Raw genomic sequence first — 14,365 nt, forward strand, 5'->3', positions numbered from 1 at the left:
TTACCTCAACAACTGAAGTGTGGCGTATGTTCACACTGCGCAGACGGCATAAATATGCCGCACCAGTGATGAAATACATGAATAATTGTCATAGTAACCTTGCGTAAATTACGGTTGTCTATTTACAAATTTGGTAATATTTGCCAGATGTTCTTGTCGGAGTTTGTAGACTTCTGCGGACTGAAGTACGCAGTAGGCCATGTTGACAAAAGGCTAAGGTAGTCATCTTTGACAGCCGCTCTTTTTTCATGTTGACCGATCTATAAGAATAATGATGAACACGTTAATGGACAAACTCGTCTACCACTTTCCTAGAAAATTAGGATTTATATCCCACCAAATCGTGTCGCTACAGATGCTATAGATGTTTTTTACCAGATATCAAAGCATGAAACTGTCGCGAACCTCTCACAGATTAGAGCGGCAACAAAGCTTGAGGTGAAAATGGAGGAAAGTCAAACGCGATCAACGTTTCCTTTTAAACTTGTACACTTTTTTTTTTTTTTTTTTTTTTTTTTTTTTATTGGGGGGCTGCAGAAATTTAACTGTAAATACATTTTGGTAGACTAGGAAAATTAAAACATTCCGATTTTCTTTAGTTTAATACTTTCGGACAAACAGAATGAAATTTATAACAGTATGACAATTTAGAATGGTGGTAATTTCGAAAATAATAAAACACTTGTCACCGTTATCCGTCGCCTCCCTTATTTGAAACAAAGCGAAATAGGAGGATTATCTAGGTTTCGACAGATTTTTTAATAGCAATTTTAATCCAAGTTTCATAACGCTAACACATTCGCGTTGTCAAAATAACAGTCAAATGTTAAAATACAGTCAAATGTTAAAATTAATAAATATAATCTCTGCACTTTTAATTCCAGACCAGCAGACTCCCATACACTACTTCACCAAAACTTATAATAACAAGGAACTACTATCGGAACAAAAGAATTACAAATGGTTGGGAAAACTGTTTAGGGTAGTTTTTTTTTTTTTTTTCAAAGGAAAGTCATTATGCTCTTAATCTAGGTTCCAAACATTCACTATTTCTCGTGTAATATTAAGAGAGACTTGTAGTTAACAAGAACTAAACAAAAGGGAATCTTATTAACTTTAGGAAATCATATTCACATACAATATCAATATTTTCTTCTCCTAAGGTTCATTATATGTTATATCTTAGAATCTGTTCCCTTAAAATAGATAATTATTTCTCAAAGATTACGTCTACTTGCCCATTAGAGGCATCCTAGTAAAAAATAGACAAAAACACTAAAGGGAAATGGGAAGGCTTTTCATGGTATGCTCACCTAAATATCTACAGACACCACTTTTCTACAAAACATTTGTAATACACCCACACTGCATAGACAAGCAGTTTGTTTCTTCTGAGCAGAATTGATGATCCAGTACATCATCCTGAAACACAAGACAAATTAATTTGCTGCTCTGATACAGGATTTCGGTTTAAAATGTTAAAAAATACTCTAGTTCTATTTTCATTAAACAGAAATATGACAAATTATGACATTTATTATCCAATTAACAAAACTAAGTTTACCGACTATTAAAGGTTAACAATTCAGAGAATTAGTTCAAAAATAACTCATTTGGTAAAATAATTATATTTGTATTTTACTGCAGTCATATTTGCATAAATTTGAACCTTATAATTCTTTTTAACGAGTTCACCAAGTTTGAAATCTGACCAGAAACAAAAATTTGTTGGAGAAGCTGCCCACAAACACTAAGTACCTGAAAGCCCCTTCCTTGCTCAGCCATTAACCTGACTAATAAAAGTTGAACCTACCAAAATTTCAACAGTTACAGAATCTACATTAGCATCTGTAACTCGATTGGTGCTAACCAACTTAAACTATTGCATTAAATTAAAAAACACCAGTACTGCATAGCCTCAAACACTACACAAACAATGAGATACTATAAAGTTTGTACCCAAACTATTAACCTATTGCCTCTAAGTTTCCTATAATTTCAGGATTTGCTGTGAAAATAAAACCTATCTAATGAAGTAATCAGTTTTAACTATCTTCAAATTATTTAGCCTTGAGAGATAAAAAAATATTTGACTATCTCCAAACTAACTGATATTGAAGGCTTATTCAGGTCCACCACCATTTCCATAGTGCTCGTAGCAGGACCACCATTATAAAATCCTCTTTGTAAATTCCCCACTTAAGTTTGATTTTCCATATCATTAAACACTGACAACTTCACTGGTTGGATCATCCATCCTTAGATTAAAATCAACGCAGATAAAAACACTAGCAGGAGATATCAGTCCAGTCAAATAGTCTACCAAAAGCAATGTCTCACCAATGGCAAAAATGGCCATAAAAATCAGTTAGCAAGTTTCCAATCTGAAGTGTTTAGACTCCCTACCGATTGTATAATCAGCAATCCTCTTCATTACATAATGTAAGGTTTTGCATTCTTTTGAGTTCAGTATATGACCATCTAATATTTGCAACCATGTAAATTTATACAGTTCATTTCAATAGCAACAGTAATATTCTTTTTGCTTCCTTCATCAAGATACACACATTTGTGATACACTCATCACTACATACACATCTAAACCATTCATCATTATCATCCTTATTGCAAGAATGACAGGTCACCACCGCAGTGAATTTAGTACCCATAGTGACTAGGTTAACCGCATTAACGGGGGTAGGGCAGACTAAAAAATAAAAATAAATAAAAATGGACAGTCAATTCTCAGTTTCAAATTGAGTAAAGCGAAAACACGCCCGATCCGCACGTACGATCTTCATCCTGAAATAAGATAAAGTTCATGACTCCTACAAATCTGAAAATAAAATATTTAAATACATGACTCATAAATCTGAAAAGAAGACATTTAAATTCAGACACCTGGACCGATAATAGATTGAAATTCGTGCAGCTTAGATTTTGTAACGGCATCTTCTTTGAATACAAAATTTCATGAGCAGAGACTTGAACCTGTGGTGTTATGGTCACTAGTTAGCCACAGATCATACATCATGATGATCCATGTTGCCACTGTCTCACCGCGTTGAGGCCATGACCGTCGAGACAGTAGGGGACGTCAATGCCAAGGAAGGATCGGCCTGTCAAAGCCTCCCCTCCCCCAGTACTGTCACGGAACCCAAAACCGTGAGGCAAGCCCCTAACTAGTAAGGGAAAACCCTTCCTAGAAAGGGACTCCCGGAATCAACATTGATATGGGTTTCCACACCATTACCAATGCCAACCCCAGGTTTCTTTACTTGAAAGTAAAAGGGGTTCAAAAGTAGGAAGTAAAGTAAGAGGTCGACTTATGCTTCGTAAGAGCCTGTTCCATTGTTAGTAAGTTTGGATTTGGTTCCAAGTCTTCAGCTATAAGTGGCAGCTAGTCAAAAAGTAGTAACTGAAAACCCCTTCCTTCCTCACCCATTAACTTACAAATATAATTTTACACTAAAATTTCAACCATTACAAAATCTATATGTGCATCTATAAATTTAAGACACTTGGAACCGTGGAGAGTGAATCCAGAAATAAGATATTTAAATAGAACAAGGACTTAATCTGAAATATATAATAAATAGAAAAAAAATTCTATATCGAAGAACAATCGAAGACTCATCGAAGAACAATTAAGAAGAACTCATTGAAGAATAATTGAAGAACAATCGAAGAACTTTAAGTCATATTTGCACTTTCTTCACCACACTGCTTAGTGCTTGAATTCACGAGCACTGCTTAGTTCTGTTCTATTGCAGTCACTTCCAGCACAAATAGCACTACCTCACTCACTTCACCAGCACTGCTTTGCACTGTTGCACTCACTTCACCAGCACTGCTTAACTACTGACAAAATAATGTATGTACGCTTAACTACTACTAACACTGTTCATGTAACTACTAACACAAAATAATATATGTACAGAAACATTTCACCTACGTCTACCATAAAAAACCCATCGACTCAAAATTATTTCAATTCAATAATTTTCCTATAAAAGAAAACTTACCAAAATAATACTTTCTACTATCTGTACACTATTTAGCATCAAATTATTAAATAAACCGAATTATCTGCAAACTTATTTTGGCATTGAATAATTAAATTAAACTATCTCAAACTATTTAGCAACAAATGATTAAATGAACAATTAAAATATTAAGCGCCAAAATGATTAATACTTTTACTTTATCTTATCAATACAAACTAGATATCCTCGATAGATTGAGTAAATTAAAAAATCTGAAAAACTAGTTTATATAGAAATAGGTTATGTAAATTAAATGAACCTGGAATATTGAATTAATTGGGAACGGGAAATAAGGTAATTAAATGGAACAATGACAATTCGGAATAAGACACTTAAACTATATGAACCTGGAATAATGAGTGAATCCAGGAATAAGATACATGGATCAATGACTTGATCCGAAAATTTAAATTAAATGAACTTTGAAAAAGAGTGTTTGATAAAGATGAAATCGGAAGGATAAATGGAACAATGACTTGATCTGATTAGTGCCGTACTATTGCACTCACTTCACCCGTGCTGCTTACTGCACTCCCTTCACAATCACGGCTTAGTGCCATTCTATTTTAGTCAATTCATCACTGCTTCGTACTATTTCACTATTTCACCAGCACTGCTTAAACTACTAACACAAAAATATATGTACACAAAATATTTCACCTCGTTTACCATAAACCTATTGATTCAAATTATTTCAGTTCCAGGATTTGATAAAGGGAACTTTACCAAAATAATAGTTTTGACTGCGCACAATATTTAGCATCAAGTGATGAAATAAACTGACTATCTGCAAACTAGTTCGTGTCGAATAATTAAAGAAACTAACAATCCACAAACTATTTAGCATCGAATTATTAAATCCGACATTATCTGTAAATTACTTATCCTCGAGATATAACTTAAATTTTCTGTTTATCTGAAAACAATCTAGCCTCGAGAGATTAGACATACTTTAATTTTTTTAGTAGATAAATTCTTTGACTATCAGCTAACTATTTTGCCTTGAAAGAGAAAATACTTTCTTTGACAATCTAACTATTTAGCCTCAACGAGATGAAATAGTTTTTTCTTTTATCTTTTATAAAATAAATCGGTAACTAGCTCTTCTACAAACCTCCAATCCATGTCAAAATCTGCAACGAGAACTTCAACCCTGTATTTACGTCTTCCGAGTCAAAATAATCCAGTACAGTTTCCTGTAACAAAGATAAAATAATCTTAATTTGTTATCTCTCCAGGTGTCCATTAAAGCAGGCTTTTGGCATTGGAACATCACTTATTTTTATTTAATGAATTAAGAAAATGTTTGACCTTTATTTTAATGAAATGGTAATTAATAAGCATTATAAAGATTCTTTACCAGTTAATAACAATATGTTATTGCAATAAGTTTACCGACTACGAAAGATTAATACTAGAGAGAATGAGCTTCCCGAAATATACCTTATTTTGAAGAAATATATATTTATAATTTACTACTGCCATATTGGTATCAATTTTTAACCAATCTATTCATTCTTAAAGGAGTTGACCATGGGTGAATTCCGACTGAACACAAATGTGTTTGTGAAACTTCCAACAAAAATCAAATACCCAATTCACAGAGGACAGCATGTGCCCCTAATTCTTCAGAATAGGAATCATTTATCATCCACTTACACAAGCACAATCTGGGACGACAAAGTTCCCCAGAAGTGCAATACGTATATTAGAGGCATCCTAGTAAAAAAAGACAAACATTAAAGGAAAAAGGGAAGGCTTTTCATGGTATCCTCACCTAAATATCTACAGACGCCACTTTTTCGCAAACATTTGTAATACACCCACACTGCATAGACAAGCAGCTTGTTTCTTCTGAGCAGCATTGATGATCCAGTACATCCTGAAACAAAAGTAAAAAATATTAATTTGCTGCTCTGATACAGGATTTCTATATAAAATTTTTTAAAAAATATTAGAGTTCTATTTTCATTAGACAAAAACATGACAAATTATGAAATTGATTATCCAATTAACAACACCAAGTTTACCGACTATTAAAGGTTAACACTTCAGAGAATTAGCTCAAAAATAACTCATTTGGTAAAATAATTATATTTGTATTTTACTGCAGTCTTATTCTTTTTAAGGGGTTCACAAAGTTTGAAATCTGACCAGAAACAAACAAACATTTGTTGGAGAAGCTGCCCACAAACACTAAGTACCTGAAAGCCCCTTCCTTCCTCAGCCATTAACCTGACAAAAAAATAAAAGCATCCTACCAAAATTTCAACAGTAACAAAATCTACATTAGCATCTAACTCTATTGGTGCTAACCAACATAAACTACTGCACCAAATTAAAAAACACCATTACTGCATAGCCTCAAAACACTACACATACAATAGATATTATAAAGTTTGTACCCAAACTATGAACCCATTGCCTCTAGTTTTCTATAATTTCAGGATTTGCTGTAAAAATAAAACCTATTTAATGAAGTAATCAGTTTAACTATCTTCAAATTATTTTTTTAGCTAGGAGATTAAAAATATTTGACTATCCCCATAGTGCTCGTAGCAGGACCACCATTATAAAATTCTGTTTATTCATCAGATGTATTTGATCACATTGTAAATTCCACACTTATGTTTGATTTTCCATATCATTAAAAATTCCACACGTTTGATTTTCCATATCATTAAACACTGACACAATCACTGGTTGGATCAACGCAGATAAAACACTAGCAGGAGACATTTTATCAGTCCAGTCAAGCAGTCGACCAAACTCAACCTTCCCTCGGGAAGTGGAGGAAGTTATGCGCAGGTGGGATCATATCAGCAATCTTGGCAGTTTCATAGTCTTTCAGCCATGTCTCACCAATGGCAAGTGGCCATAAAATTTTCAGTTAGCAAGTCTCTAATCTGAAGTGTTTGATTTCCTACCGATTGGATATTCATAAACTCATTATAATATTCTATTAGCAATCATTGCCATGATCTGTATAATCAGCAATCTTCTTCATTACATATTGTAAGGTTTTGCATTCATTTGAGTTCAGTATATGACCATTGTTTGATATTTGCGACCATGACAATTTATACAGTTCATTTCAATAGCAACAGAAATATTCTTTTTGCTTCCTTCACCAAGATACACACATTCTTTGTGATACACTAATCACCACATACACATCTAAACCATTCTCCTTCATTATCATCCTTATTGCAAGAATGATAGGTCACTGCCGCAGTCATTTTAGTACCCATAGTGACTAGGTTAACCGCATTAACGGGGGTAGGGCAAAGTAAAAATAAAATTAGACAGTCAATTCTCAGTTTCAAATTGAGTAAAGCGAAAACACGCCCGATCCGCACGTACGCTCTTCATCCTGAAAAAAGATAAAGTTTACGACTCCTACAAACCTGAAAAGATGATATTTAAATACATGACTCATAAATCTGAAAAGAAGACATTTAAATTTAGACACCTGAACTGATAATAGATAGAAATTCTTGTAGCTTAGATTTTGTAACAGGATTTTCTTTGAATACAAAATTTAATGAGCCGAGACTTGAACCTGTGGTGTTATGGTCACTAGTTAGCCACAGATCATACATCATGATGATCCATGTTGCCACTGTCTCACCGCGTTGAGGCCATGACCGTCGAGACAGTAGGGGACGTCAATGCCAAGGAAGGATCAGCCTGTCAAAGCCTCCCCTCCCCCAGTACTGTCACGGAACCCTAAACCGTGAGGCAAGCCCCTAACTAGTAAGGGCGAACCCTTCCTAGAAAGGGACTCCCGGAATCAACATTGATATGGGTTTCACACCATACCAATGCCAACCCCAGGTTTCTTTACTTGAAAGTGAAAGGGGTTCAAAAGTAGGAAGTAAAGTAAGAGGAGACTTATGCTCGTAGAGCCTGTTCCATTGTTAGTAAGTTTGATACGGTTCAAGTCTTCAGCTATAAGTGGCAGCTAGTCAAAAGTAGTAACTGAAAACCCCATCCTTCCTCACCCATTAACTTACAAATATAATTTTACACTAAAATTTCAACAGTTACAAAATCTATATGTGCATCTATAAATTTAAGACATGTGGAACCGTGGAGAGTGAATCCAGATATAATATATTTAAATGGAACAAGGACTTAATCTGAAAATATATAAATATGAAAAAATTCTATATCTAAGAACAATCTAAGAACTCATTGAGGAACTCATCGAAGAACTCATTGAAGAACTCATCGAAGAACAATTGAAGAACTTTTAAATTTTATTTGCACTTTCTTCACCACACTGCTTAGTGCCGCAATATTGCCTCAATTCACGAGCACTGCTTAGTGCTGTTCTATTGCAGTCACTTCCAGCACAAATAGCACTACCTCACTCACTTCACCAGCACTGCTTTGCACTCTCTTCATCAGCACTGCTTAACTACTGACAAAATAATATATGTACACTTAACTAAGAAAAAAATATATGTACATAAACATTTCACCAACGTCTACCATAAACACACACTCAAATTATTTCAATTCAATAATTTCCTATAAAAAAAAAAAAACTTGCCAAAATAATATTTTTGAGTATCTGAAAACTATTTAGCATCAAATGATTAAACAGACTATCTGCAAGCTATTTAGTATTGAATGATTAAATAAACTGCCTATCTACATATTAGTTAAAGTCAAATAATTTAATACACTTTCACTATTTGCAAAGTACTAATCCTCGAGAGATTGAATAAATTCGAATATCTGAAAACTAATTTATCTGGATATAAGTTATTTAGATTAAATGAACCTGTAATAATGAGTGAATCTGGAAAGAAGGTAATTAAATGGAACAATAACTTAATCCGGAAATAAGATATTTAAATTAAATGAACCTGGAATAATGACTGAATCCGGAAATAAGATAATTAAATGGAACAATGACTTAATCCGGAAATAAGGTACCTAAATTCATGAAAAAACTATCAAAGAACTCCACAAAGAACAATCAAAGAACTCGTTGAAGATAAATTGAAGAACTTTAGTCATATTTGCAGTTTCTTCACCAGCCCTGATTAGTGCCATACTATTGCACTCACTTCACCCATGCTGCTTAGTGCCGTACTATTGCACTCACTTCACCCATGATGCTTAGTGCCGTACTATTGCAGTCACTTGACAAGCATTGCTTGGTGCCGTACTATTGCAGTCACTTGACAAGCACAGATAGCACTACCTCACCAAGATCCTTTATACACTAACCACCACATACACAAACCAATCTCCTTCATTATCATCCTTATTGCAAGAAGGACAGGTCACCACCGCCGTGATTTTTCTAACCTTGGTGACTAGGTTAACCGCATTAACGGGGGTAGGGCAGAGGAAAAAAAATTTAAGACTGTCAATTCTCTGTTTCAAACAGAGTAAAGAAGAACTGTCATATTTGCACTTTCTTCACCACACTTAGTGCCGTACTATTGTCTCACTTCATTAGCACTGCTTAGTGCCGTTCTATTGCATTCACTTCACCAGCACAAACAGCACCACCACACTTTCTTCACCAGCACTGCTTCGCACTGTTGCTCACTTCACCTGCTCACTTCACCTGCACTGCTTAACTACTGACAAAATAGTGTATGTACACTAAAATACTAACAAAATAATATATCTACACAAACATTTCACTTACGTCTTCCATAAACCCATTGACTCAAATTGTTTCGATTCAAGGAACAATGACTTAATACGGAAATAAGATACTTTAACTATATGAACCTGGAATAAGAACCCGGAATAATGAGTGAACTCCCAGAAATAAAAGATTCATGGATTCAATGACTTACTCCCGGAAAACTGGAAATTAAATGAACCCTGGTAATAATGGACGTGAATCCCGGAAATAAACAAAAATAATTAAATGGAACATTGACTTAGACAGAAATAAGATCTTTGAATTAAATGAACCTGGAATAAAGAGTGAAAGAAGATAATTGAATGGGACAATAACTTAATCCGGAAATAACTTATCTAAATCCATGAAAACTATATCGAGCACTATAATAAGAACAATCCAAGAACTTACTGAATAACAATCAAAGCACTCTTAAGAACATCGAATAATTTAAGTCATATTTGCACTTTCTTCACCAGCGCTGCTTAGTGCCGAACTATTGCACTCACTTCACCAGCACAGATAGCACTATTGCACTCACTTCACCAGCACTGCTTATCTATAACAAAGCCATAGACTCAAATTATTTCGATTAAAGGATTTCTTAAAAAAAAAATTACCAAAATTAGTTTTTACTATCTGCACACTATTTAGAATCAAGCTAAATAAACTGACCTTCTGCAAAGTATTTCTATCGAGTGATTAAATAAACTACGTATCTGCAAACTATTTAGCATCGAATGATTAAACTTACTATCTGCAAATTACTTATCGTTCAGAGATTAAATAAATTCTTTGATTATCTGAAAACTATCTAGCCTCGAGATTTTTTTTTAAATTTTTTTACTATCCCCAAACTATTCAGCCTAAAGAGAATAGATAAATTCTTTGACTCTCTGCAAACTATTTGGCCTCGACGAGATTAAATAAATTTTTTTTCCTTTATAAAAGAAATCGGTAACTGGCACATTTACAAACCAATCAATGTCAAAATCCGCAACGATAACTTCAACCCTGCATTTTATTCTTCTCTGCCGAGATGATCCAGTACAGTTAACTGCAACAAAGGGAAAATAATCTTAATTTTTCTCTCTTTCCAGGGGTCTCTTAAAGCAAGCTTTTTTTGTTGGAACACTTACCAATTTAATTTTTTTAATGAATTAAGAGAATATTTGAGCTTTTTTAATCAAAGTCACAGAGGACAATATATGCCCCTAATTCCTCAGAATATGATTAGTTTCTCATCCACTTTCATACACAAAGTAACCCAGAATTTAAATAGTTATTTTTAATCTCTATTCAGTGTCATTCAACAGTTTATTATCGCCTACATCAGCATTCTGAACTTGTTTTACTTCTCAGCCGATTCTTCTTTCATTTCTTTACAAGAAAAGATCTTCTATAAACTCTGGCATATATTAGGACAAAAATTTATTTTCTTTATGAACCTACATTAACTCTTCAAATCATTAAAGGATAGTGTCTACAGAAAATATTTTTTAGCATTCACCTACCTCACATTCATCATTAAGCAAAATTGAAGTCTTTTTCAAGATTTTCAGGTTAATTTTAAGAGAATTTTAAAAAGAACAGATGTCTACTACCCTCTCTGATCACCAAGATATTACACACCACAGATGAATTGGTCACCGTTAGCCATGGATCATACACTAGGAATGTCACACATCCATCATGGATGAACCATGTTGCCACTGTCTCACCACGCTGAGGTCATGACCATTCGAGACAGGAATCAGCACGAGAATGAAGTAACAATTACATATTAAATACCACTATGCTTCCATATTTAAGAAGAAGCCTGCAATTACAATTATACACCACTATACTTCCATATTCAGGAATGAAGTAGCTTCCCAGTTTGCAATCACAGCATCCAGCTTATTCTATTATTAGTTTATTTGATAATTTTTTGGGGAAGAAAACGCTCTAGCACTTCAGTGCTTTCGCCGCTCTTACTTGAATCAACGAATCTGCTCGTTACTAGAAATCAATTAAAAGGATTCTGGGGCACTTCACCAAGAGAACGACATTCACATAAACAACCCGTTACGTTGGGGGGAGAGGGGGTTGTGTAGGATAGGTTGAAGGAAGACTTAGGTTTGGAAGGGAGGTTGGGGGCGGGGGCGGGGGTGGGGGGGGTGGGGGGGGGGGGGGGGGGGGGGGGGGAAGGAAGGAATTAGAGAGAGGAATAGATAATGGTACAGACCCATTTGTCTTATAGTACTTTGTTGTTTTATTGTGGGTAATTGTCATTAAGCAATTGAGTGAGGGAGGCGGCAAAAGGGCATGGCAAGGCTCTCAGTTAATGTGCATAAGGCTCCAAAAGGGGGATAGGGAGGGAGGACTGACGGTCCTGTACATTCTAGAAACAAGGGGGCGAGAAATTTGGTCTAACATGAAAAGAGGAGTAAACATAGTTAAACGACCTTGACGTACGAAGGGACACTAGTGGACGTCAAAATCTGTGTATGGAACATAAGAAGCCTTCGGATGAGTCTAGAAAGAAGCTAAAAATGAGTTTGCATTCACCTTCCTTCACTAATGTAGCCTATATGGCCATTGAACAACGAAAGCGACTGAGCCACTTCCCTATTTCCCGATGATGTCCCCCAAGAAACCTCACTCCTATGATACCATCAACTGCATTCACATCTTGTCCTTACATTTTAAAACTCCTATTGGGTTGGCAATATGTTAATAGCAGTAATGCCTTCTGCCCTGATCACTAACAATGTGCTTGGAACTAATGAGTTTTCCATAGACGACAATAGCTCAGTTTCAGCTAAATCGGAACACGGCAGCGGCTTGCGTTTTACGCCGGAGCACTTGAGCACAAGCAATCGCTACCGCCCCACTGACACCAACTAAGTTGACAATAATTGTTACCAGCTAAGAAACTCCAGGATCCTTGGGCGCTTTCCATAGAAAAATGACACTGCATCAACAAGTGGGAGACTATTCTAGCGAGAAGTTTTAAATTTGGTATATGAAAATAAGATTACTATTTTAGGGCAACCTCTAATGAAAGAAATTGGGCTGCTAAGATTTTCCCCTTCCCAATTCAACAATGACTCAGTTAACACGGTGGAGACTTCCCGTTTAAAAGATACAAAACACATATAAAGGGAACTCACAAGATAACTAACTTAAAAACCACGGGTTTTTTCTAAATATGATAAATACCCAAAATAATTACTATTGATTGGTTCTTAGGGAATCTGATCTTTGAGAACCACCAAACAAGCCTTTACTACTGTGCTCACGGATGGAAGACTTGCTTGGGAGATTGGGGCATGTGTAATGGTAAACATACCAGAACGCAGATGATCAGGCAGTCTTTGAAGAGTAGTAGGCATTTATTGTAAAATCATCAAGAATAATGAATCTGAAGTAATCGGTGGGGATAAAAATCTAACAAAACAGTATTTCAGTTTCGCTCTCAAGTTTAGTGGATTTACCAAAGTTTAGGAACCGTTAATAACTGGCATATGACTAAGTTTTCCAGAAATAGCCTGATATTGGTTGGTTAAGCTATTTGCGAAAGTTTAACTAAGAACTCCATCTCTTCATGAAACAAGTGACATGGAGCATAAGTTACGAGCTTGTAGATTAAAGCATTAATAGCATTTAGCTTGGAAACATTAGGACAGCGACTGAAAGAAAACTAAGCCTAATCCTGAAAAAGTGAGTTTCCTCTAAACACTATGAAAATATCTAAAAATATAATCACATTAACTTCCCTATCCAAAGTAATTTTATTTTCAGGTTTGCTATTTAGGCAATGAAGAAAATTATTAGATTTGTGTTAATTTTCAAAAATTATAACATTTACAAAAATCTCAGAGCAAAGGTTCAAAGTGATGGAAATATTGACAGTTGTTTCAATCTGTTAACAGGCGATTCAGAAGGAAATCTTTAATTTTTAATTTAAGTCTTGATTAGTACACAAAAGTTTAGACTGAAAAATAAACTTCCTACAGATAATTCTTAACAAGGAAAATTATAAACTTTTCTAGAAGGGTCACATGATGTTCACGCATAGCGTCCACCCAAATCAGAAATTTTGTTTTTGTGCACTTCCTGTGTGATGTTACTATAGACTAAACATTTCCATTGACTGCATTTTTCAGTACGTAAAAGTCGATAAAATAAGTTTCCTTCAAGCGACCTTCCAGGGTCTTCACTTGTAACTTCAACTTCCTGACGGCATCTCATGAAAAATTCCTCGTTCCACTAGACCAAACACTACATTTCTTTGATTTTAGGTTTTACTTCCTAGTTCGAAAATGGCATCGTATTTTAAAGCCGAAACGTCCCAATGGGAATAAAAATTACTATAGCGCTTGTTTGGCTCTTCCGATGATAAATACCCTATACGCAATAGATACAAGAAAAGAACTAAAATTTGTACATATTCATTCCCTGATGTACCGGGCCCTGGAAATACTAATACAGCAGATCCACGACAATTGAATGGTGCCATTCAAGAAACCTCATTGCAATAAAAGCAGTCATATCTCATCACTGACAGTCATTGCTTTTATATTAATCTCAGTTTTCCATGCACGACAGACTGTTTCAGCGAAATGGATAAAGTAAAAAGACTGTGTTACAAGCCCTTACTTAAATCAAAGATTCACAC

General features: G+C 34.9%; 1 long non-coding RNA gene across 1 annotated transcript; it reads right to left on the minus strand.

Moving 5' to 3' along the window:
- Positions 1-869: 869 nt before the first annotated feature.
- On the minus strand, positions 870-10,761 carry LOC135204435 (uncharacterized). The gene is made up of 4 exons (XR_010312214.1): positions 10,681-10,761; positions 5,824-5,928; positions 5,161-5,242; positions 870-1,422 (listed from the first exon to the last, which is right to left on the minus strand). It is a non-coding gene; the product is annotated as an uncharacterized LOC135204435 (long non-coding RNA).
- Positions 10,762-14,365: the final 3,604 nt, after the last annotated feature.

Source organism: Macrobrachium nipponense, chromosome 47 (genome assembly GCF_015104395.2).
Source record: "Macrobrachium nipponense isolate FS-2020 chromosome 47, ASM1510439v2, whole genome shotgun sequence".
Lineage (NCBI taxonomy): Eukaryota > Metazoa > Arthropoda > Malacostraca > Decapoda > Palaemonidae > Macrobrachium > Macrobrachium nipponense.